The sequence below is a fragment of the Symphalangus syndactylus genome, chromosome 4 (genome assembly GCF_028878055.3).
Source record: "Symphalangus syndactylus isolate Jambi chromosome 4, NHGRI_mSymSyn1-v2.1_pri, whole genome shotgun sequence".
NCBI classification, from domain to species: Eukaryota; Metazoa; Chordata; class Mammalia; order Primates; family Hylobatidae; genus Symphalangus; species Symphalangus syndactylus.
Genome location: NC_072426.2, coordinates 106,617,827 through 106,643,708, shown reverse-complemented (window position 1 = coordinate 106,643,708; position 25,882 = coordinate 106,617,827). Strand labels below are relative to the sequence as shown.

Genomic DNA, 25,882 nt, shown 5'->3' with positions numbered 1-25,882 from the left:
GCCTATGGATTTGTATAAGCATATATTTTATCATGATAACTCTGGCAAACTAATTTGCATCAGTATGTAATCAGAGTTGAGGCTTGTTTAAATTTAGATTCTGGATTAGAAAAAATCAGTACATAAATTCAGACCTAAGAGTGTTTGTAAGTTGCATTATTTCTTTTGAGATACTGGGACATTATTACATATTTATATATCAAGCAGTTAAAAATAATTCAGACATTTTTATGTCTCTACTTTAAAAAAAGCTACAACTTACTCCATCTGAAATGCTTTCTTATTCTGCCTCTGTTTCTTTCTCTCTCCTGTCCTCATTTATTAAGTGCCTTGTGAGCAACTTGGGCATGGTCCATCACCTCTAGATATTTTTGTGGAGGACATCCATCAGTTACATTATTCCGATTAAATATGTGTTTGGAGATTGGAAAAAGAGAATGTTCTTTATTATTTCTAATGCTTCCCTGCCCCCCCTCCCGTATTTAAGAACAGAGTAAAGTTCAAATGACTGCTTTAAATCACTTTTATTTTTTTAAAAAGGTAGAAAAATATAAACAATTTTGGTAATACAAATAATTTATCTCTACAGACATAGAATGTGGTCTTTTAAATTGAACATGTCAAAATGAATTAAAATGCTGGAATATCCTAGCTGTGGTATTAATTGATTAGTATTATACTATTATGTTGATTATGTCAATGACTCATAAGCTGTGCCATTTCTGCATTCATTGGCAGCATAGCTGATTTTTAAAGGACTATTTCTGGCTTCATTGACATTTGTAGTGACCACAGTTCCTTTCAGTCACTTGCTCCATTTGATGATACTTTCTTTACTGTCTCAGTGGTAAAAAATATCTTCAGTATTCATATTTGAGTACTCTGAACACAGAAAAACACAGACATTGAAGCAATGGACTATTTAACATGCTTAATTATAATAATTCAAATGGCAAATGATGCACTTAAGTTTTAAATTATGTTTTTCATTTGTGGGTTTAGTAGGGTCTTCTTCCAGCTTAAGAGTAAAGCAGAAATTCTGCCCCCTGCAAAAATTCAAAAACAAAAAATATAAAAAACTCCCCAAAAGATCAAAAGAAAAAGAAAGAAGCCTACTTGGCCTTAAGTTGATTTACGTTTTTGAGCCAGACATGAATAAACAGAAGCAGTAATTATAGTTCATAGATTATTCAAAACAAAGTAAACATTATTTATTATTGCTTTCCAATTATGCATTTTAAAAATTTATTTTATTGCTTACTGATTATTTCACAGTCCTGCCACATTAGTATACTTAGACTACTTCTTGTGTTAAAACCAATTAAAATGTATGGATTAAATTTTAATTTGCATTCTATTTCAAGTGCAATAATGTTCTGAAAAATCTTCATATTTCCTCTTAGGAAAAAAAATATCAATCTCAGCTACCAAGTACCAATTAGTATGTGATTCTTTCAACATTTTAGAAATTTTCTAATCACTTTCAATTTTTTTCACATTATAAGCAAAAACATGCAAATAATATTTTAGTGCATTTCAATATATATACATTTGTTATTAACTGTTGTGGCTATCTTATGCATAAAATGTAATCATAGAATGTCAATTTAGCCCTGAAACACAAATCTCTGTACATAGATATTCATACATTAGAAGTAAAGATATTTTTCTTTTTTTAATAGACTCAGCATTAAACTCATAAAACATATTTCTAGTGTTAAAATAAAATTATTATGCTTTTTAAAGATGATAAGGCAGACATTATTCAAGGTGTGTCTGTGGGGAGGGAGGACTATTGCCATAGGTATAGGGAGCATTGCAATGGGATTTATCAGGAGTAGAGGGAGGTTGGGCTCAATTCCAAATATAGCATGACCAAATGGAAATTTCAAGCCAAGTAGTTAGGTTGTTGTTGGTGGATGGAAAACTACCAAAAGGAAACATTTTGGGTTAGAGGAAAATCTAGCTAAACTTACCTAATATGATTCTTGTTGGACATAGGCCACAATGATCAGACATTACCTGGAGGATGGTGGAGGATAAGGACACAGATCAGATGTCTAGGGTGATAAGATACCAAGAGTTGGGGGTTCTTGCTAAAATAAGTTTTCAGGAATCATGCTAAAACTGGATTTTACAAAGAAGTGCACATATGGGCATAGGAAAAACTAATGTTCACTTAAAGAATCTGTGACTTGGTGAATTAAACAGTTTTTGTATTATTTATACACAGAGGCAAAAGACAATGCACCATACATCTTAATTTCAAAACATTAACTCTGATTGTTTTGAATAAAATAATAATTTTTAGAAAAGATTCTGCAAGATCATGAAATTTAAGAGTACTCTGTAAAACAAGACTTGGACAAGGACCAGTGTGAGCAGAACAACCCAGAGAAATTGCCTAGTTGGAATGCTACCACTGGTTCTATCTTCAGCTGATTCTCATTGCTGCTGCTGCTGCTGTCCTCGTTATACTTGACTCTAGCACAGGTGGCACAAATAATTTCTGGCTGGACTTTGTATCTTTGCATAGCTTTCTCATATTTCACATTTCAAAGCCTCGGCGAGAAGAATCTTAGTGGTCATTTATAGGCCAATTTCCCAATCTCTACCTACCAAGGACAGGGAAAGAGGACCATCTTTCCTCCTTCAATCTATGTCTCATCTTTCCTCCTTCCATCTATGTCTCAGGTCATCTCTCCTTCAGGTAAAATGGACAACCAAATGTATTGTTTGAAATTCTGCCTACTGGAAAACATTTCCTTCTCCACTGTCCTTTAATGCCACCTAAATATGATGAGACTGCTGTTTGTATCTAAATGGTATCAACATGCGACACCATCCTTAAGCTGTGTTTGAATTTGGAGCCATAGTTGTGATTTGAGAGGCTGCAATGCAGCCAGAATAGATAGAACTGAGAATGTGAGCCAGTTCCTCATGCAATTTAGCTATGCCTGCAGAACATTCTAGGTTTCTATTGTTTATATACTACTTCCACTTGGTATTAATGTGTTGCTGGTGTGGGGGAGGGAATATATCTTTTCCTTCTACCCATCTTAGGTTCATTGAATGAGGCCCCTTTAAGAAAATACAGATTAACAAAAGGAAAGCGTACAAATTTACTTAATATAAATTTTATGTGACACCGTGTCCTTCATAAAGAACTGAAGACTGAATAAACAGTTAAACCTAGGTGGCTTTTTTAGACTGTTTGATGAAAACTAGATTGTCATGGAGAAGTATCAGGGGACAAAGTGGGTATGAGCTAAAGGTAAGAAACTGGAGGAAATTTAGCAAGGCTTGTTCATTTAGGTTTCTGTGTCCCTCTTTCTCCAGAGATAATGATACTTGTTTCCTCTGGATATAAAGAGGGTATCTCTAACTTGAGAATCTTATGACCTGCCTCAGGGGAAAGTTAGAAAAGCCTTCCTAGGTTTTATGACCTTCAGGGAAGAAAGGTGGGAGCAAGTCAGAGACCTTTTCACATTCGATTTCTCAAATTCCTTCCACTTAAAATACTGAATATACCAAAGTGTCATATTTTGGGGTAGCATGTCCTGAAGCTCATCACTGGTCATGCCTATCTTTATGGTAGGTAAATCTTGTGACACCTAACTGTTGATGGACAACTTAGCTCATGTAGTCCTTGGTTGAGTCTCTACTGAACAAGGAAGCCTGGAAATGCAATTGGAATTATTTATTTTCCGTGAGGCTGTGGCTTTGGTCTGACATCTAAGTTACACTTACTGTGATTCTGTCTTGCATGGAAAGCATTATATTATTGTAAAGATATTCACTGTGAAATTACCAGTAGGATTGATTTGTGAGTTCTGCTTCCATCACAGCCTGGACAAACTGAAGAAATTCTCTTCCAGTATCCTCATAATACTTTCCAAATGATATAACTCATATATGCCATTTAAGATTTAAAAAATAATGTTAAGATGCATAAACACAAGTCTAGTGATTGAGAATCTAAAAGCATACACTTTATTTTAGTCATTAATTATTAATCTGATAGCTGGCACTGGCCAATTATCTCTTTGTATCCTTATCATTAAAGTGAATTTTCTTATATTTCTGATGTTGTGAGGATTTCCTGTTTAATGTTTAAAAAATACTGCAGCGAATTCTGAGATGTTTACTGTCATTTTTTTTTCTGTTGATTCATGTAATTAGGAAAATAGGAATTTGAAGGCAGCTTTTAAATTGATCAAAAGGTTTCTGAGTAGGTCAATTCTAAGAGAAAGAACTGAACAAACTGGTCTGACTGAGCTTGAGTGTTTTAGCTACCTTTAATCTACACTAAATAAGAAAGTATCTTTAGGAACTGCTGGATAAATTTTAATATGTGTGTTCTCTTTAGTCATGTTTATAAATGAGATTTAAGTTTGCTTAATTTGCTTTCTTTTGCCTTTATTATGATATGTTGGAACTGTGCTAAGTTTATATTAATATCATGAACTCTATAGAAACTAGTCAAGCATAGGAGAGCTTTAAGGAAATAACATTGAGGGAGATGCCCATGTGGTTTTGTGGACAGATCAGTAGGAAGCAGTAGCATAATTTTTCATAATCATGTATCAGAATGACTGCCCTTCCTTACTGGATAAGTTAAATCTGTAATGGTCTTGAGAGAACAGACGTGTCCTGCTGAGCTATAAAGGGTTGATGTGGAGGAAATTAGGAGTTTGACTCATTGCAAGTGAAATTAGTGGTTTACAATATGCAGTTGGTCAAACATATACTTGTTTGGATACACAAATAGATACTAGCTATTAGTATCAATCCAATATCAATTTTCCCTTAAGGACAAAGAAAAGCCATTCTGAATGTGGTGTCAAAATTTAGAACTAATTAGAGAATACCACTGGGAAACTTTTAAAATATAAATAAGAAAGGAAAGAGTTTTATGTCTATCCAGTTCAAATGGAAGTTCTTGTCAGAAAGTAAAATTTAATCAGAGAAATGAAGAATGCAATGGGGCATATCAGGAAATATTATTGCGACGTGTATGACTTCTATGATTTACAACATATTTCTGGGATAACTTCAATTTTATGTTAAATAACCAAAACAACTCTTTTCATTAAGAAAGTAGTAATGCCAATTCTATTATTATTCCAAACTGTAGATAGTCAACTACCTATAGGTATTCAGACTTCATAACAACATCATAATAAATGCATGTATTTGCATATTTCTAGAAAAGGAGGCATGGTATAATATACTTTTTCTAAAAATTCGATTTATGAAAAATAAGTCATAGCTTTATAGACTCAATTTCTAAATTGCCTTTACATGCAAAAATATTGCTTTTATTTAAAAGATACCCTTTGAAATATGTTTCTGGACAGAAGCCCTTCTTCTAATCCTATGCTTTTTTATTTCTCCATCCCCTGCTTAACACCAGAAGTCCTCAGCAGAGTGAAACTTCATATATAATATTTTCTACAGACAAAGTTACCATCAACATCAATAGCAACAACACAGCAACAGCCAACATTTACAGAACTTTTATTAAGTTCCAGTCACCGTGTAAGTACTTTTCAGGAACTCTTCTTTTCACTTCTCACGACAATCCTATGAAGTGATTTCTGTTGAAACTGAGACTCAGAGAAATGGAATGAATTGTGAATTGGCCAAGGTCATACAACACCTGCCAGTTCAAGGATCAAAAGCAGTCTGACTCCAAAGTCACTATTCATTTAAAATCAGAGTTGAACCTTTGTCTTCTGTTTCAGTTTCTGCTTTTGTGTAGCAACCCATTTTACAATTTAGTGGTTCTAAAGAACAATCACATTTAGTATATCTTATTTTTAGGGGAGTTGACTGGACTGAATTGAGTGGGCCTTCTGCTTCCTGGGGCTATAGTCAGTAGGAGTTTCAAAGACAGGAACACATAAGATGGCTCACATAACATGGCTGGTAGTTGGCACCAGCTGTTGACTGAACGCTTAGCTGGGACAGTCAATAGGAGCACTTTGGACGTCCTCCATATAACTTTCCTACATTCTCTTTGCATGATGAGTGAGTTCCAAGAAGGAACTTTCTAAACAAGTTAAAGCAAAAATGGCAAATCTCTAATGGCTCAACCTAATAAGTTGTATAATGTCACTCCTGTTGTGTTCCAGTGGTCCAAGAAAGTTGTGGCTCCAGTCCAAACTCAAAGGGAAAGGTATTAAACCACCTCTAATATGGATTGGCTCTGTGTTTGTCCAAAATTTCATGTCAAATTTTAATCCACAGTGTTGGAGGAGGGGCCTGGTGGGAGGTGATTGAATCATGGGGACAGACTTCCCCCTTGCTGTTCTCCTGATACTGAGTGAGTTCTCAGGAGATCTGGTTGTTTAAAAGTGTATAGAACTTCCTTCTTATCTCTCTCTTTCTTCTTCTCTTGCCATGTAAGATGTGCCTGCTTCCCCTTTGCCTTCCACCATCATTATAAGTTTCCTGAGGCCACCACAGCCATGCTTCCTGTACAGATTGTGGGACTGTGAGTCAATTAAACCTATTTTCTTTATAAATTATCCAGCCTCAGGTAGTTCTTTATAGCAATGTAATAACGGACTAATACAGAGAATTAGTGCTGAGAATTGGGGCATTGCTATAGAGATAGCTGCAAATGTGGAAGCAGCTTTGTAACTGGGTAATGGTCAGAGACTGGAAGAGTTTGGAGGACTCACAAGAAGATAAAAAAGTGAGAGAAAGTTTGGAACTTCATAGAGTCTTGTTGAATGGTTGTGACCAAAATGCTGATAGTGATATGGACAATTAAGTCTAGGCTGAGGGGGTCTCAGATGGAGTTGAGGGACTTATTGGGAACTAGAGCAAAGATAACTCTTGTTATGCTTTAGCAAAGAGACTGGAGGCATTGTGCCCCTGCTCTTGGTATCTGTGGAACTTTGGACTTGAGAGAGATGATTTAGAGTATCTGGTAGAAGAAATTTCTAAGCAGCAAAGCATTCAATATGTAGCCTGGCTGCTTTGAACCACATACACTCATATGAGTGAGCAAAGAGATGATCTGAAACTGGAACTTACATTTAAAAGGGAAGCAGAGCATAATAGTTGAAACATTTGCAGCCTGGCCAGGTGGGAGAAAAGAAAAACCCATTTTCTAGGGAGAAATCTAAGCCAGTTGCAAACATTTGCATAAGTAGAGAGGAGCCAAATGTTAATAGCCAAGACAATGTGTAAAAGCCCTAGAAGGCATTTGAAAGACCTTCACAGCAGCCCCTCCTATCACAGGCCTGGAGGCCTAGGAGGGAAGAATGGTTTTGTGGGCCAGGCCCAGGACCTCACTGCCCTGCATAACTATGGAACGCTGCTCCCTGCATTCCAGATTCTCCAGCTCTAGCCTTGGCTAAAATGGCCCAAGATATGCCTCAGGTTGAGCTCCAGAGGGTGCAAGCCATAGCCTTGGCAGGTTCCACATGTTGTTAAGCCTGCAAGTGTGCCAAGGGAGAGTTGAGAGAGTTTGGAAGCCTCTGCCTAGATTTCAGAGGATGTATGGAAATGCCTGGGTGTCCAGGCAGAAGTCTGCTGTACAGACAGAGCCTTCATGGAGAACCTGTACTAGGACAGTGTAGAGGGGAAATGTGGGGTTGGAGCCCCCACACAGAATCTCCACTGGGGCAATGCCTAGTAGAATTGTGAGAAGAGGGCCACCATCTTTCAGCCCCCTGGATGGTAGATCCACAGACAGCTTGCACCATGCACCTGGAAAAGCTGCAGGCACTCAACATCAGTTTGTGAAAGCAGCTGAGGGGCTGTACCCTGCAGATCCTCAGGAGTGGAGCTGTCCAAGTCTTTGGGAGCCCACCGCTTGCATTAGTGTGGCCTGGATATGAGACATGGAGTCAAAATAAATTATTTTGGAGCTTTGAGATTTAGTGACTGCCCTGCTGGGTTTCAGACTTGCATGGGACCTGTAGCCCCTTTCTTTTGGCCAATTTCTCCCTTTTGTAATGGGAGCATTTACCCAATGCCTGTACTTCCATTGTATCTTGGAAGTAATTAACTTGTTTTTTTTGTTTTTTTTTTTTAATTTTACAAGTTCGTAGGTGGAAGGGACTCACCTTGTCTCAGATAAGACTTTGGACCTGGTATTTTCAGTTAATGCTTGAATGAGTTAAGACTTTGGCAGACTGTTGTGTAGGCATGATTGTGTTTTGAAATATGAGAAGAACATGAGATTTGAGAGAGGCTAGGGACAGAATAATATGGTTTGGCTCTGTGTCCCCACCCAAATCTCATGTTGAATTCTAATCTTCAGTGTTGGAGGAGGGGCCTGGTTGGAGGTGATTAAATCATGGGGACAGACTTCCCCCTTGCTGTTCTCCTAATACTGAGTGAGTTCTCATGAGATCTGGTTGTTTTAAAGTATGTAGAACTTCCTCCTTATCTCTCTCTTTCTCCTTCTTCTTCTCCAGCCATGTAAGATGTTCCTGCTTCCCCTTTGCCTTCTACCATGATTGTAACTTTCCTGAGGCCTTCCCAGCCATGCTTCCTGTACAGCCTGCAGAACTGTGAGTCAATTAAACCTCTTTTCCTTATAAATTACTCAGTCTCAAGTAGTTATTTATAGGAATGTGAGAACAGACTAATACAACCTCTTTTGTGGAGGTGTGGACATTTTAATTTGCTATGCTTCTGATTTACTGCATTGTAGGTCATGTTGATTTCAATAAAAAATTCATTTCGTATGTACATGTTAGCATAATGATGTTAAAATTTCCTTAGAGATATAATTATTAACTTGTTTTTTTATATATCCTTGAATCAGAAGCATGAAAGGTACCTAACACCATTGCATTAACTAACCTTTTTGTAACTATATGTTTATTGGCATACTTCGTTGGCCTACAAAATGAAACTTTTGTTGCTGGAAAACTAGAGCTATTTTAAAACATTATTTTCATCATTATGTTCTTAAAGTTTAGTATTGTCTATCTAATCTGGAAATGTTATTTATATTAAACCATTTATTTCTGGGTTTTGTGCTATTTTTATATTATATTTTTGGTCTTCTTCGGCAAAAAGTTTCACACAACTTTCACTCATGCCAATGTCAAGAAAATGATAGACATATTATTTTTCCATAAAGAAGAAAGAGATGACACATTTGGTTTCACACATTGTATCCATGAAAACACCATGAATAATGACTGAAAATATGTGTGCCTTTATGAATTATTTAGTAATTGCACAATTAACAAAAGTAGGGCTAATTCACATATTTCTTTATGACTTTAATCATATTATTTCATAATATTGCTAATAAACCACCAAAAGTATGCCAATAATACTGGGAGGTAATGAAATTATTTAGATTGTAAATAATGTGATATAATAGATTTAAATAGCTATATAACTCTAACCAGTATGCGAAAAAATACACTTTTGATCTGAGTATTATTGAAAATAAAAGCTTGGAGAATGAAAGTGGTAGTAAGTAGAGCTTAAAATAATAAAATAAATGTTAAGCACGTGTATTAGTCCGTTTTTGCATTGCTATAAATACCTGCAACTGGGTAATTTATATAGAAAAGAGGTATAGTTGGCTGATGGTTCTGCCGGCTGTACAGAAAGCATGATACTGGCATCTGCATGGCTTTTGGGGAGGTCTCCAGAAACTTATAATCATGGCAGAAGGCAATGGGGAACTGAACACTTCACATGGCTGAAGCAGGAGGACAAGAGAGAGCAGGGAGGTGCCACACACTTCTAAACAACCGGATGTCATGAGATCTCACTATTTGTGAGGATAACACCAAGGGGAATGGTGTTAAACTATGAGAAACTGCTCCCATGATTCAATCAGTTCCCATCAGGCCCCACCTCCAACTTTGGGGTTTACAATTGGACATGAGATTTGAGTAAGGTCACAGATCCAAACCATATTATTCCACCCATGACCCCTCCCAAATCTCATTTTCTTCTCACAACAATCCCTCAAAGTCTTAATGTATTCCAGCGTTAAGTCAAAAGCCTAAAGTCTAACTGAGACCAGGAAAGTCCATTTTGTCTATGAGCTAGTAAAGTTAAAAGTGAGTTAGATACTTTCAAGACAAAATGAAGGTACAGGCATTGAATAAATACTTCTGCCTCAAAAGAAAGAAATTGGTCAAAACAAAGGGGCTGCAGGCCCCACAGAAGCCTGAAACCCAGCAGGGCAGTCATTAAATCTTAAAGCTCCAAAATAATCTCTTTTGACTCCTTTTCTTACATCCAGGGCACACTGATGCAAGTGGTGGGCTCCTAAGGACTTGGGCAGCTCCACCTCTGAGGCTTTGCAGGGTTCAGCCATCATGGCTACCTTCACAGACTTGCATTGAGTGCCTGCAGATTTTCCAGGTGCACCATGCAGGCTGTTAGGGGATCTAACTTTCTGGGGTCTGGAGGATGGTGGCCTTTTCTCACAGCTCCACTAGGCAGTGCCCCAGTGGAGACTCTGTGTGGGGGCTCCAACCCTACATTTCCCTTCTGCACTGCCCTAGTAAAGTTTCTCCATGATGATTCCTCCCCAGGCAGGCTTCTGCCTGAACATCCAAGCATTTCTATACATCCTCTGAAATTTAGGCGGAGGCTCTAAAACCTCAACTCTTGTACCCTGTGTGCCTTCAGGCTGACCACCACATGGAAACTGCCAAGGCTCATGGCTTGCAGTCTTTGAAGCAATGGTCTGAGTAGTATCTGGGGCCCTTTTAGCCATGCTGGAGCTGGAGTGGCTGGGATGCAGGGAACAGTGTCGTGAGGGTGAGCAGGGCAGTGGAGCACTGGGCCTGGACTATGAAACCATTCTTCTCTCCTAGGCCTCCAGGTCTGTGATGGGAGGGGCTGCCACAAAGTTCTCTGAAATGCCTTCAAGACCATTTCCCCGTTGTCTTCACTGTTAGAAATTGCTTTCCTTTTAGTTATGCAAATTTCTGCAGCCTGCTTGAATTACTCCCCTGCAAATGGATTTTTCTTTTCTTCCACCTGGCCAGGCTACACATTTTTCAAACATTTATGTTCTGCTTTCCCTTTAAATATAAATTCCAGGTTCAGGTCAAGTCTTTGCTCATTTAAATGAGCATATCCTGTTAGAAGCAGCCAGGCTACATCTTGAACACTTTTGCTTCCTAGAAATTTCTTCTACCAGATACCGTAAATCATCTTTCTCATGTTCGAAGTTTCACACATCTTGAGGGCAAGGACATAATGCCTTCACTTTCTTTGCTAATACATAAAAAAGGTGACATTCTCTCCAGTTCTTAATAAGTTTCCCATCAGTATATGAGACCTCCTCACTCTGACCTTCACTGTCCATATTACTATCAGCTTTTCAGTCACAGCAATTTAACATGTATCTAGGAAGTTCCAAGCCTTCTCTCATGTTCCTGTCTTATTCTGAGCCCTCCAAGCTGTTCCAACCTCTGCCTGTTACCCAGTTCCAAAGTTGCTTCCACATTTTCAGGTATCTTTATAGCAATGCCTCACTTCTCAGTACCAATATTCTGTATTGGACACAGATCCAAACCATATCAATTTTTTTTATATTTGAACATAGATTCAAACCATATGAACAAGCATGCCGATGCAATATGAGCTGACCATTTTCTAAACTGGGCTTACTGAATTCAACTTGTTAAGCTAAATATTGTCTCTGAACGTATGTTATATCAAAGCACAACCAATTTTTTATTTTACTCTTTCCTGAAATTTATTAAATAACTAAATGATTGCCTGCAACTTCCTTTTAAAATATATTACTGAATGTTAAAACTGATCACGAGGTTCTGGAGGCTCTCTACTGGGAGTTATGTATTCATCATTGAACTTAATATACATAAACACTTCAAAGGAGAGCTAATATTACACCCATAATAAAGAGAGAAAAGTTACCATCAGAGAGTGGAATAAATTGTTTAAAATCGCACATCAAAGATGTGGTGGAGACTAAATTTGATCCTATGACTTTCTGGCTGCAAGCCTGTGCTATTTAGAATATACTATTAAGTGTCTTAAATCAGTTTTTAAAAGGGTTAACTTTGACATAGCTCACACAATACCCATTTTTTTAATTCATTTGCCTTCTGTCAGGCACCATTGAGAGCAGTGAGGAAAGAGAAATGGACAACACAACCATCATTGTGGCCTTATTGGTTTTATAGATTAGTGGCAAAATACAGCCACTAATCAAATTATGATCAAAAATTATAATCACATCAATTTATAATCAAAACATGTTAAAAGTGCCAAGAGAAAAAGAAACAAGTTACTTCTAGGTCAGATAACAGGAAATCAGAAAAGCCTTCCATAACGAAAATTTTTATTTGAGCTGAGATCTGAGGAGGAGAGTTTAAAAACATAAAATGCAGGGAGTACTTGGGATGAGTTCCAGCTGGTAAGAAAAGCATATTAAAGGCCTTGTTTGAGAGAAAGCAATGTCTAGTAATTAAAATAAGGACAGTATTGTACAGCCAGAATCCAAAGAATAAAGGGCAGGGCATAGAAAATGAGTTACTGCAGGCAATGGCAAGATTATGTTTTAGATCATGCTAAATACTTACATTTTAATCTGAGCTAATCATTGGGAAACCATTGATGTATTTTCAAAAGTGGGTAGCAAATGAGATTTGCATTTTTAAAACTCCCTATTGGCTACATTGTAGAGAATGAAGGGAATAAATTAAATGATTAATAAGTTTAAGATATCTTTATGTATCTGAGTGGTGATACCATATGACATATTGAATAAATGAGACTAGAATTCAGGGGAGAGTGCTAGGCCATGAAAAAGTATTTTGGAATAATTTGGAATATAAGGAAGCTAACTAAAATAAATAAGGGTGTAGATTATAGAGCAGAAAACAGTGGGCTACTTCTAATTCCTGGGAACACCAAAGTTTACTGAACAAGTTAAGAAGATTCAGCCAACATTGGAGAATGAGAGTAGCAAAAATATTGGAAGAAAATGGTTTTGTAGCAGCAAAACAGAAAGTGTTTGAAGCAGAAAGAAAATGGTTAACAATGTTATATGCTCTTGAGGAGTTAATTGAGACAGGAGAGGAAAAAGTGATTTGGATTAAGTAATGTAGAGAACCTTGGTTATTCTAGTGCAAACATTTTGACAGAAGTTAGGGGCTGAAGCCAGATTGGCATGAATTAAGGTTCAACACAAGGTGAGGAAAGAAATACAGAAAGAAAAGACCGGTTCTTCCAAGATATAAATCTTATGAAGAGGATAAGAAAATTAGATTTATAGGTAAAAGAAAATGCCATCAAGATATTTTGTAAAGCTCTGTGGTAGTATAATTGACTCACAATAAATTGTACGTATTTAAAGTGTAGAATTTGACAGGTTTTGAAATATCTATACACTTGTGAAATCCAAACCACTCTTAAGATTATAAGTGTATTGTCAGCCCCTAAATTCCTTTATGCCCCTTTGGAGTACTTTTCTTCTGTCCTTCCCTAACCCTTTGTCCCATCCAAAGGCACCTACTTATCTGCTTTCAGTCACAGTGATTAGTTTGTTCTTTTCTAAAATTTTATGTAAATGAAAACATACAGTATGCTTATATTGTTTATTTGACTTCTTCCATTTAGCATAATCTTGACAGTGTGTTTTTGTGTGCATCCAGGGTTCAGTCCAGAAGGACTTCAGGATGGCTGACTAGAGGCATTTGGTATTTGTCTCTGTCAAAAAGCAGAATCAAAATAGTAATGAGATAATCACACTTTGGATAGGTCATCTGAGAGAGACAACTTGAATAAAAAATAGTCAAGTGATAGGAAGAACATAAAGCAAGGAAGGAGAGGTGAGTGAGGGAGGCTCCTCAGCTGGGATCAGCAGGGGGCCTCTGTGGGGAAGGAGAAAGGGTAAGTGAGTGAACTTCAGAGGTTCACATCCCCACTGCAGACTCCTGCATCCTAATGGTGAAAAAGACTCTAGATCCTCATGGACTCAAAGACTAACACAGGGAGCTGCTTAGAGACTGTGCAAGGCATTGCTTCAGAGAGGGAGCTCATGCTGGGTCCCACATACCTCTTGAGCCCTAAGGAGCTAAAGCAAGATGACATATTGAGAACCCAGCCACCACCAGACTGCATCCTACTGTGGAGCATAACAGAACCTGCATCTCCACATCTCTGGAGACTTATTGACGTGCCCTGCCTACAGCCACACACCATAGCTGGCTGCTGCCTTCAAGGATAAAGGTGAGCCATTGGCAAAGACCCTGTTGCCCCAGCAGTAAAGCCACTATGCATTTCCATATGCACTCACATCAAATTTCCCCACCTGCAGCAGCTGCAGCTATGGATGCAAAAGTCAGGGCTGAAGTGCAACTAAACTGTACTCCCCAGCCACCTGCATATGGCTGCTACCACTGCAAGCAACCCTACCTTCCCTAGTAGCAAGGCTGTAGTGTGGCCACTGATGCCCCAATCCACTGCCTTGGGCCTGGGGATTACTCCACTCCTGCTTACCATAGCCAGTGTGTTAAAGCACCACAAGGGGTCCTGAGAGCAGGTTTTCCCAACCTAGCTCTGCCCCTCCAGTGCCTGAGCATGATGTTTTGGGGTCTGGGAACCATCCCACCCATCTACCACAGTAGGTACCCGAGCCCTCTGCCCAGAGGCCTGAGGTTGGGCCCACCCAATGTACTGCCACCACCACAGTGGGGAACCATCTTGATGTGCCACCTGTGGTCCTGGGGACTGGCCCATCAAGCCTGTCACAGCCACCACCAACATCAGAGTAAACTGCTTTGGACTTAGAGATTAATCCCACCACTGTTACTGATATCACTCAAACCACTCATATAGTCCAAGGCCCCAAGGACTCCCTCACTGGCTCAACCCACAATTGCTACTACCAGTACACACACAAGTTGCATGGAGGCCCAAGAAGTGGCCCACCTGGATGCTAACATTGGTGCCAGCATATACCACCCTGGTGCCCAAAGTCAAGAACACTCAGCTTACCACTACCATCACTGGGGCCTAAGGACAGGCCCACCCAATGTCCCCCTTCTCAATAAAACTTCACCACAGCCTCCACTACCAATTGCACCCTAAGCCACTGAAGAAACTTAGGCACCACTGACCTTGTTTACAACTACAATCATATGGAGACTATACTATTGCATGCACCCAGAATCAAAGCCAAAGTGCCCTACCTCATCAACACCATAGATACATCTTCTGGAAAAAGTTCTTTCATACAAAAGCAAATTCAAAAAATTAAAAGAAGTGACTGTTACATCACATGTGCAGAAATCAACATAAGGGCACAAGAAAAATGAAAAAGGAACACAACAATTTTCCAGCAACAAATTTAAATGAAGAAATTTATGAAATCCCACAAAAAATTCAAAATAATATTAAAGAAGCTCAGTGAGATACAAGAGAATACCAAAATAAGGCAAGGAAATCAGAAAAACAATTTAGGATACAAATGAGAAATTTACCAAAAATATATCACTAAAAAATAAAGAAATTCTGGAGCTGAAGAATTCACTGAATGAAATACAAAATACATTCAAAAGCTTCACAATAGATTAGAGCAACAGAAGCAAGAATTTCAAAACTTGAAGACAGGTCGTTTGAAATAACCCAGTCATAACCCAGTCAGACAATTAAAAGAAAAACAGAATTAAAAAGTATTAGCAAAGCCTTAGTGGCATATGAACACCATAATGCGACCAAATATTTGAATTGAAAACTTTCCAAGTCTAGAAAGAGATTTAGACATCCAGACACAGGAAACCCAGAGATCCCGAGAGCTACAATGCAAAAAGGTCTTTCCTATAGCACATTATAGTCAAATTGTCAAAATCAAAGACAAAGACATAATTCTAAATACAGCAAGAGAAAAGCATTTGGTTAGTTATAAGGGAAACCAATTAGACTAACAGTGGATTTCTCAGCAGAAACCTTACAAGCCAGAAAAGAATGAGATGGTATATTCAAAGTGCTGAAAGGAAAATTGCCAGCCAAAGATAATATATCCCCTAAAGGTATTCTTCATAAATGAAAGAGATATAAAGTCTTTCTCAGACAAGCAAAAGCTGAAGGAATTTCTCGACACTAGGCTGACCTTACAATAAATGCTTAAGAGAGTTCTACACTTGAAAGTTAAAGAGTGATATCTACCATCATGAAAATGCATAAAAGTGTAAAACCCACTGTTACACCAAACACACCAACAAGGAATAGACAAAACTAAAATAAGATCATTTCAGAAAACCACCAGACTACAATAACAAGCAATAACAGAGAAAGAACAAAGGATACAGAAAACAACCAGAAGCCAACTAATAAAATGGTAAGAACAAGCTCTTAAGTATCAATAATAACCTCAAAGGGAAAAGGATTAATTTTTTCACTTAAGAAAAGGTATGCTGTATGAATGCATTAAAAAAAAAACATAACCCAACTAAATTCAGACTGTAAGAAACTCATATCACCTGTAAAGACACAAAGAGACTGAAAGTAAAGAGAGGGAACAGAAAAAAGATATTCCATTCAAACGGAAAGCAAAGCAAACGGGGTTACCTGTACTTATATGTGGTAAAATAGACTTTCCATCAAAAACAATAAAAGGAGGCAAAGATCATGATATAATGATAAAAGGATAAATTCAGCAAGAGGGTATAACAATTTAAAATATATGTGCACCCAACACCAGAGTACTGACATTTATAAAGCAAATATTATGAGATGTAAATGAAGAGACAGATTCAAATACAGTAAAAGTTGGAGACTTCAACACCATGCTGTTAGTATTAGCCATATCATCTAGAAAGAAAATTAACCAAGAGACATTGGATTTAAACTGCACATTAGGTAAAATAGACCTAACAGACATTTAGAGTTTTTATAAAGTGTAAATTATAACTTTTTTCTTGTGTGGATTATGCTTTTAATGTCATGTTAAAAAATACCGGTTTAACCCAAATTCATAAATATTTTCTCCAGTGTTTTCTGATACAATTTTTGAGTTTTAGGTCTTACATTTAGATATAAAATCCATTTCAATTTAATTTTTATATGGCATTCCTCTAGATTGAAACTTTTCCAGTAAAATGTATTGAAAATATCAACCTTTTCTCTTTGCATTTTCTTTGCACTTTTATCTAAAATAAATGGACCCTATATGTAGATCTACTTATAGACTCTATTCCATTCCACTGATCTCTTCTTTACTTGTATGAGAGCACTACATTAAATGGATATTATTCTTTCCTAAAATGTTTGATAGAATTCAGCGGTGAAAACATTTGTCCTGACAATTTATAGTAATAATATTACTAGTAATATTATTAAATATTACAGAACCATATCTCTTATTAATATGGATGCAATAACCCTCCACAAAATAATAGAAAATAAAATACAACTGTGTTAGTGTTCTCTAGAGGGACAGAACTAATAGGATAGATGTATTTATGAAGGAAAGTTTATCAAGGAGTATTGACTCACGTGATCACAAGGTGAAGTCCCACAATAGGCCATCTGCAAGCAGAGAAGCATGGAAGCCAGGTTCAAGACCCAACACCTCAAAAGTAGGGAAGCTGACAGTGCAGACTTCAGTCTATGACTGAAGGCCCAAGAGCCCCTGGCAGATCACTAGTGTAAGTCCATGAGTCCCAAAACTGAAGACTTTGGAGTCTGATTTGGAGGGGAGGAAGCATCCAGCAGAGGAGAAAGATGAAGGCCGGGAGACGAAGACAGTCTAGTCCTTCCCTGTTCTTCTGCCTGCTTTATTCTAGCTGCAGTGGAAGCTGATTAGATGATGCCCACCCAGATTGAGGGTAGGCCTGCCTCTCCCAGTCCACTGACTCAAATGTTAATCTCCTTTAGCAACACCTTCTTATATAATTTTTGAGTTTTAGGTCTTACATTTAGACATAAAATCCATTTCAATTTAATTTTTATATGGTGCTTCTCTAGATTGAAACTTTTCCCAGTAAAATGTAATCAAGATGGCTCTGGTATAGTCTTTTACTCTGTAGCACAGAGCTTTGTTATGGAACACACTTTTAAGTCATTTTGAAGTAATCGTATTTCCTCTACCTTTGTCAGAGCCAGGAAGGCATCTTTCTTAACTTTTCCCTGTGAGAACTTAGGAGAGGTGATGTTCCTGGAGGTAAACCGCCCCAAAAATGTTTTGACTTCTTTATGAATTAATCTCCAAGGATTCCCTCTCTTTCATGCTAGTCCATACTCAGCCTCCAGTATTTAGTTACAATGACAATGAGGTATCCTATCAGTTTTTGGCTGTAGTGGTTTCTGTTCCAGGTAAGCAAATCTAGCCTGTGACTCTGTAGATCCGTATCTCTCTCCAGATTTCCCAGTGCCTTTTTGCCTTGCAGTCTCAGTGATATGATTTGGATTTGTGTCCTTGACCAAATTTCATATCAAATTGTAATCTCCAGTGTTGGAGGAGGGGCCTGGTGGGAGGTGATTGGATCATGGTGACAGATTTCCCCATTGCTTTTCTCATGATTGTGAGTTCTCATGAGATCTTGTCGTTTAAAAGTGTATGGCATCTTCCCCACTCCCTCTTTCTCCTGTTTCAGCCATGTAGGACATGCCTGCTTTCTCTTTTGCCATAATTGTAAGTTTCCTGAAGCCTCCCCAGGCATGCTTCCTTTACAGCCTTTGGAACCTGGAGTCAATTAAGCCTATTTTTTGTTTAATAAATTATCCAGTCTTAAGTAGTTCTTTATAGCAATGCAAGAACAGGATAATGCACTCAGTTCTCTAATGTTTCCAAGAAAAATCACTGATTTTCAGGTTTTACATATTTATGTTGTTGCAATTATGGTGGCAGGAGTGATAATTTCCTAGCTGCTTTAACATGTTAGCACTGAAGCCAGAACTTCTATTATATGATTATTCTATTCTTTTAGCTTACTTTGGTATATTTCAGTTTAGAAATATGATTTCTCTACATTTTACAGAGCTTCATAAAGGAAAAAAATAAGCTAAGTTAAAAAGATAATTGAAAATTTAGATATTTTGAACCTACATAATACAGCCATGAAAGAGTTAATAGTTCACCAGATTAATATTGCATTTTATAATGAAGATATTTGAGTGAAGTTTATTTTTATCCTTTCAAGATATGTTGCTACTAACAGAAGTAATAAACATTCTTTGGTCGAATATTTTCATGCATGTTAAATTCTCTATTATGATATTTGCCATTACAAAGTGATTGGCAAAGTACATATCAAATGAAGTCTCCCGTCTCAGTGAATGAACATTGTCTTAACAGTGCACTCCATTTAAGCATCTTGCTAAAGGACTTCAATTTTGTTATAAATGCTTCTTGTATTAAATTTTCAAAAGAGGTTTATACACTATGTAAAAATCTGAATTTGATTATCTCAAATTACTATATCAAAACTAATGGAAGATATGTTGCTGTTGGTTAATTTCAGCTTGAAATTCTGTAATAAATATTTCTGAAATTGTGATGGGTTGAAACCTCCAAATTTTATGCTTCCCTTTCTGTCCCCAAAAGCTATTTGACCCATAATTATTATGTTTAAAATTTAAATTACTATTTTATAATTCTATGAAACGTTGTATGATAATTAGAGATATGTCTAGAGCGAAGTAATTTCAAATCTAACTATCAGCTTTGGGAACCTGAATGAGGCAAGCTCAAATGACAATGACTTATGTCTCTGCATCCCCAAATTTCCAGAATATATCCTCTGAGTATCCAGGAAGTGGGCTTAAGCAATGTCAAACTGAAGTTTGTCTTTTCTGGTTCTGTGCTGAATTGAAAGCTCTTATATTTCATGAAATGTTTGATACTACTATGCAGTAGTATGTACCTCCAACTGACTGTTAGGCACTTTTGATTAAGAATAAATCTAGTTGATCATTTATAATGAAGAGAATATTCATGATATTTTGCTGACCACAAAGCCTCAAGGATCTCTCTAAGATTGTTTTTTAAGAAAGAAGATGGCATTATAGATCATTGGTTATCAGTCTGGATGAACATAAATATGATCTCAGATATTTTTGAAGAGTGCTGAAACCAAGGATCTATGAACAGAGATTCTTATTTGGTTAGATGTAAATATGACCTTGGTTTTAGGATTTTAAAAACTATTCTTATATACAGTCGGTATCAAAAACCAGTGATCCAATGACTATAAAGTAAATATGTCTTTTAGATTGGTTCTCATGACCCTTAGTTCAAAACTGAAGAATTTTATTTCCTAATAGCTTGCTTTAGTTTTGATAAATGCTATGATTTGAATGCTTGTCCCCTCCCAAACTCATGTTGGAATTTAATTGCCACTTAATAGAATTAAGAGATGGGACTTTACGAGGTGATTAAGCCATAAGGGCTCTGCCCTCATGAATGAATTAATGTCAATGTAATGAGAATGGGTTTGTTATTGTGGGAGTAGGCTCCTTGTAAAAAGACAATTTTGTCCTGGTTTTCTTGTTCTGTCTCACCCTCTCTTTGTCCTTTTACTAAATTGTGTCTTCTGCTATGTTATGTGACAGCAAAAAGACTCTTGCAAGATGCTGGCTTCTGATCTTGGACTTCAAAGCCTCCAAAATTGCGAGAAATAAATTTCTGTTCATTATAAATTACCCAGTCTGTGGTGTTCTGTTAGAGCAGCACAAAACAGACTAAGACAACAGACAACCATAACAATGAACAATGCTGAAATTCCATTTTAATATATCACTGCTGAACTTTTTTTTTTCTCAATAAGCACAACTAAGTTTTTTAAGCAGAAAAATTTCTGTACTTAACCCTGTTGTTAACAGCCACTATGAGTCACCAACAGAGTCCAACACTTGCTGGGGCAAATGGTGTTTGAAAAAGTCTTTATAATTTTTTTTGCTTAATCTCTTTATGCTAAATTTAATGTACCCAGTGAAAATAAAATATCAAGTACCATGAATGATGAATCATTTTATTATGCATTCCCTATAGCTGATCCTCTTTTAAAAAGTTGTAAATTATTTTTCTTAATCTTAGAAGTTTTAGGAAATAAAACTCAAATTATTTTCTCTGAACATTAATGTATAAAAACAGTTAACATATACTCATGAAATTATATATTTTTAAAAAATAAAATTATGCTTCAATTTATTTGTAAACCTTGGTTCCCAGAGCTGTATAAGTATTATACAAAGGATATATACCGGGGAGTCTTCAATTCCCTGATAGGAGTGATTACACAAACAATTGTGAGGTTGACTCTTTTTGTTAAGTTGAATTAATGCCAGCTATACTTATAAATGAACTTTGAAACATTTTGTGCCACAGATAAAAAACAGAAGTAAGGCTATTTATAATTATTTTATTTTTATTTCAAAACAACAAAAAATTATCAAACAGATTTACAAAAATAGTAACATATTTTAATACCTATTTGCAATTTATACTCTTAAAATACTATGCAATTATACTATCCATAAGGTAATTTTGAAATTTGTAAGAAAGCATACTGTGTAATATACAAAAGACCCCAATTTAAACTAATATTTAAACATCTTCTTTCAATATTCAATAGCATAAACTTCATGAAAATAACATTAAAACTAGCTTGGAGGCCTTAAAACAATATGAAGCATAACATATGTAACACTTTCACCCTACAACCTTAAACCCAGAATATGCCTTGCATATAAACATAAAAAGTTTTAATTTAGGTAAATCAGAAATAATCAGATGAATTGTCAATTCTAGTAAATGAAGTGGTTGTATGATGGTTTCTATGAGCTGTATGCTATCAATGGTAATATTTTTCACTTTTTCTGGAAGTGTCATATAATTAAACTTGTCTTCTGTCTTTTGCAATTGTAAAAGAAGTCTTAAAAAAAAAAAGCCTAAATATGGGCTGGGAATGGTGGCTCATGCCTGTAATCCCAGCACTTTGGGAGGCTGAGGTGGGAGGATCATGAGGTCAGGATTTCGAGGCCAGCCTGACCAACATGGTGAAACCCTGTCTCTACTGAAAATACAAAAATTAGCTGGGTGTGGTGGTGCACACCTGTAATCCCAGCTACTCAGGAGGCTGAGGCAGGGGAATTGCTTGAACTCGGGAGGCGGAGATTGCAGTGAACTAAGATTGTGCCACTGCACTACAGCCTGGGCAACAGAGTGAGACTTCGTCTCAAAAGAAAAAAAAAAAGCCTAAATGTATGGAACTTAATTAATACATAGAACTACTTAACATAAGAGGTAAGAATAAGAGTCATGTGTTTGGATTTAAGTTTATCGCTTTTTCATCTTGCCAACTATCCCTTTCTCAAATGTCTTACTACTAGAAATGTGTGCATTTAGCTCACTATTTTTTAATGTCTGGCCAATTTATTATTTAATATATTGTAATATGTAATGCATCATATTCTGATCTAGATTTTAAGTTACTTATGCTGAGGTTTAAGTTACTTATACTAGATTTTATGTTACTTATACTGAGAGATCTTTTTACATTTGTTTTAAGTTCTGTAGGGTCTAATATGAAAACAATAACATCTTTTAGAGATTTATCATATATGTTGACCTTTTCTTCTAACAATATTGATAATTACTCTAGTCAAGTCTTTTCCTACTCCATGGAAATATGGACTTTACTGTATTATTTCTTGTTACATTCTTTGAGGAGATGTTGTTGAAAAAATGTTGGGTGGGCAGACTACATATTTTTCTTTTTCAACTTTTCCTATAAACCATAGCATGGGTCTATATAAATCACCAGATTTAACTGTAAGGGGTAAATCAATGGACGACTGGGCAATTACATTTAGTCTTCATGTAAGCACAATGAATTAAATAGTATTTACACTGCATTTTGCTTAAGGGAGAGTGGAATAAGTAGTATTGTTCCTGAATTTCTATATTGGATTTTCTTCCATAAAGCCACTGCTTTGGTTTGAATGTTTGTTCCCTCCAAAACCCGTGTTGAAATTTAATTGACATTGTGACAGTATTATTAGATGAGACTTTTCAGAGGTGATTGAGTCATGAGGGCTCTGGCTTTATGGGTGGAATTAATGCTGTTATAAAAGAATGAGTTTGATCCCCTTTTCGCTTTTGCTTTTCTGTCTTCCACCACGTGTAAAGATGCAGCAAGAACGCTCTCACCAAATGCCACATTTTGATCTTGGTCTTCCAGGCCTCCAGAACCATGATAAATATAAATTATAAATTACCTAGACTCAGGTATTCTGTTGTAGCAGGACAAAACGGAATAAGATAACCACTAAAGCTTATTTTTCCTCAGATATACTGCCAAATGAAGTACTATTTTTAAGATTTCTACATGTATAATGCGATTTTCCAAAGACATATTTAGGAAATATTCTAGTAATTTCTAACTCTTGTATTACGATTTAAGAAACATAAAATCATGTCAGTGTAGCTACAAAGCAGTAAGTACTTTGACTAAGTTAAAACAATTAATAAAAGAAAGAGAAGGTTGAACTCTCAGAATACCCTTCTTTTCCCATTATTTCTTCTTTAAAACCAAGGAGCTGGCTCTTTTACAGGAAAAGGTAATTTTAAAAAATCAAAACAAAACTGTTACTGTCTCATTCATATGGGGCTTGAACTTGTCTAGAAATGGCATATCAGGAACACATTTATTTATATATTTAGTTAAGTTAAATAGTCTTGGATAGTTAATGCCACTTTGTATTCTATGACTTCTTTTTCTGAAAACCTAAATAGTTTACTGAATCTTTTGTGTATGATTATGGTAAACTGTCCAAAAGGTCAAGATGATGAAAGAATTACTTCTTATTTTAGATATTGTGGTAAAGCTGAGATTAACAGATACTAGATGCACACATAAACAATAAACATAATGAGTAAATGAAATATTGCATGATTTGTCTTTATGAGATCTTACACATTTGTTTTTAACGTTTAGCTCAGTAGTAGTTATATTCACTCCATAATTCATCTGAGGTTAGGTTTTAGGTGTAAGCAGTACCTCCTCCTTTACTTAATATGTGCACAAAGTTGTTTGGAAAGACTGTGAGGCTTAATTTTCTGCCAATGAAAAATGGTTAAGAGGTTAGATATATTCAATAATAATATAAAATTATTAGTTTTAAAAATTCAACAGGATATACTTTATATATTTAAGGCCTCACTTTTTTTTTTTTAAACTTTTAACTAAAAAGTAAACTTTAATGTCGAAAGTGCAAACTTGGGGAAGAGAGAAGATCACACACAAGGCTGTTATTTCACACTTGGAAGTTTGCCTAGCGGCCGGGCAGAGGCGCTCCTCGCTTCCCAGTCAGTTGGGCGGCCGGGCAGAGGCGCTCCTCACAGGGCGGTGGCCGGGCAGAGGCGCTCCTCGCTTCCCAGTCAGTTGGGCGGCCGGGCAGAGGCGCTTCTCACTTCCCAGTCAGTTGGGCGGCCGGGCAGAGGCGCTCCTCACAGGGCGGTGGCCGGGCAGAGGCGCTCCTCGCTTCCCAGACAGGGCGGCGGCCGGGCAGAGGTAAGGCCTCACTTTTAAAAAACATTTTTAATGTTATTTCTATAAGAACCTTATAGTCTTTAGGGCTGTGTGTGTGTGTGTGTGTGTGTGTGCGCGCGCGCTTGGTTTTCTCTATGAATTCAACTAATGAGAGCAGCTCCGTTTATTGATATTCTATTCTATTTCAAACATTATGTTCCCGACATTTCAGAAATGCTACTTCATTTAATCTTTAAAAAAATCCTATAATACAAATATAAACATACCCTGAAGTCTCCTCTGATATGTGGCTTTTTCGCTCCTGTAATTTGTCAAGCAGGAGGGTAGTTCCTGGAGCGGGAGAGAAGGTTACAGCTCTTTTACTCCCGCCTCCCACAGCTAGCTCGCTGGGTAAGCCAGTGACGTCACAACTTTTTCGCTCTCGCAGTTGGGCTAACCCGAGGGAATGGCGTCCAACGGTTTCTTCTCTAATTGTTCGGGGAGCAGGAGGGAAGGTTACAACTCTTCTACTCCCGCCATCCGCAACTCAGCAAGTTCCAAGTTCTTGTCCTGCAATAAAGGAATAAGATATGTCGACACCAGAAAGTAAATAAGGCTGAAAAGAATTTTTTTTTTTTTTTTTTTTTTTTTTTTTTTTTTGAGACGGAGTCTTGCTCTGTCGCCCAGGCTGGAGTGCAGTGGCGCAATCTCGGCTCACTGCAAGCTCCGCCTCCCGGGTTCACGCCATTCTCCTGCCTCAGCCTCTCCGAGTAGCTGGGACTACAGGCGCCTGCCACCACGCCCGGCTAATTTTTTATATTTTTTTAGTGGAGACGGGGTTTCACTGTGGTCTCGATCTCCTGACCTCATGATCCGCCCGCCTCGGCCTCCCAAAGTGCTGGGATTACAAGCGTGAGCCACCGCGCCCGGCCAGCTGAAAAGAATTTTGAGCTACAGAAGGAAAACTCTCAGCTGCCAGAGGGGACCTGAAAGCGGGTTAGCCATCTGTGAGGCTGAGTCCTTGGGTTTTTAATGGGCTTAGAATGCGGAAGTGCCTGCTGATTGGTCCATGGGTGGTATTAGGAAAAGCACCATTGGATTGGTTAAAGGGCATCATTCAGAAGGAACCAATTGAGACAGAGTGTGTAGGACAGGGATAGTTCTCACTGCAGCTGTGGACCCTATCTGGAACTGGCAGCTTGGATTTCAGGCTTTAAGCTGCCCTTGATTTGAGGATCGGGTTTCCTGACTCTGCTTGCCTAGGAGCTTGTCTGTCTCCCGTCACTATCACAGGCATTCATGATCTCTTAGGTAATACTTCACTAGCTTTTAACATACCTTTTTCTTTCAATATCTTCTGAAACTACTATGGCTCATATGTTTACCAGTATTTTTTTAAATGAAACATGGATCAGATTATGAATAAG

At 37.2% G+C, this 25,882-nt stretch overlaps 1 long non-coding RNA gene across 1 annotated transcript; it reads right to left on the bottom strand.

Moving 5' to 3' along the window:
* Nucleotides 1-766: 766 nt before the first annotated feature.
* Nucleotides 767-24,853, bottom strand: LOC129480313 (uncharacterized). The gene is made up of 3 exons (XR_008656987.1): nt 24,743-24,853; nt 1,977-2,022; nt 767-882 (listed from the first exon to the last, which is right to left on the bottom strand). It is a non-coding gene; the product is annotated as an uncharacterized lncRNA (long non-coding RNA).
* Between the last annotated feature and the right edge of the window lie 1,029 nt (nt 24,854-25,882).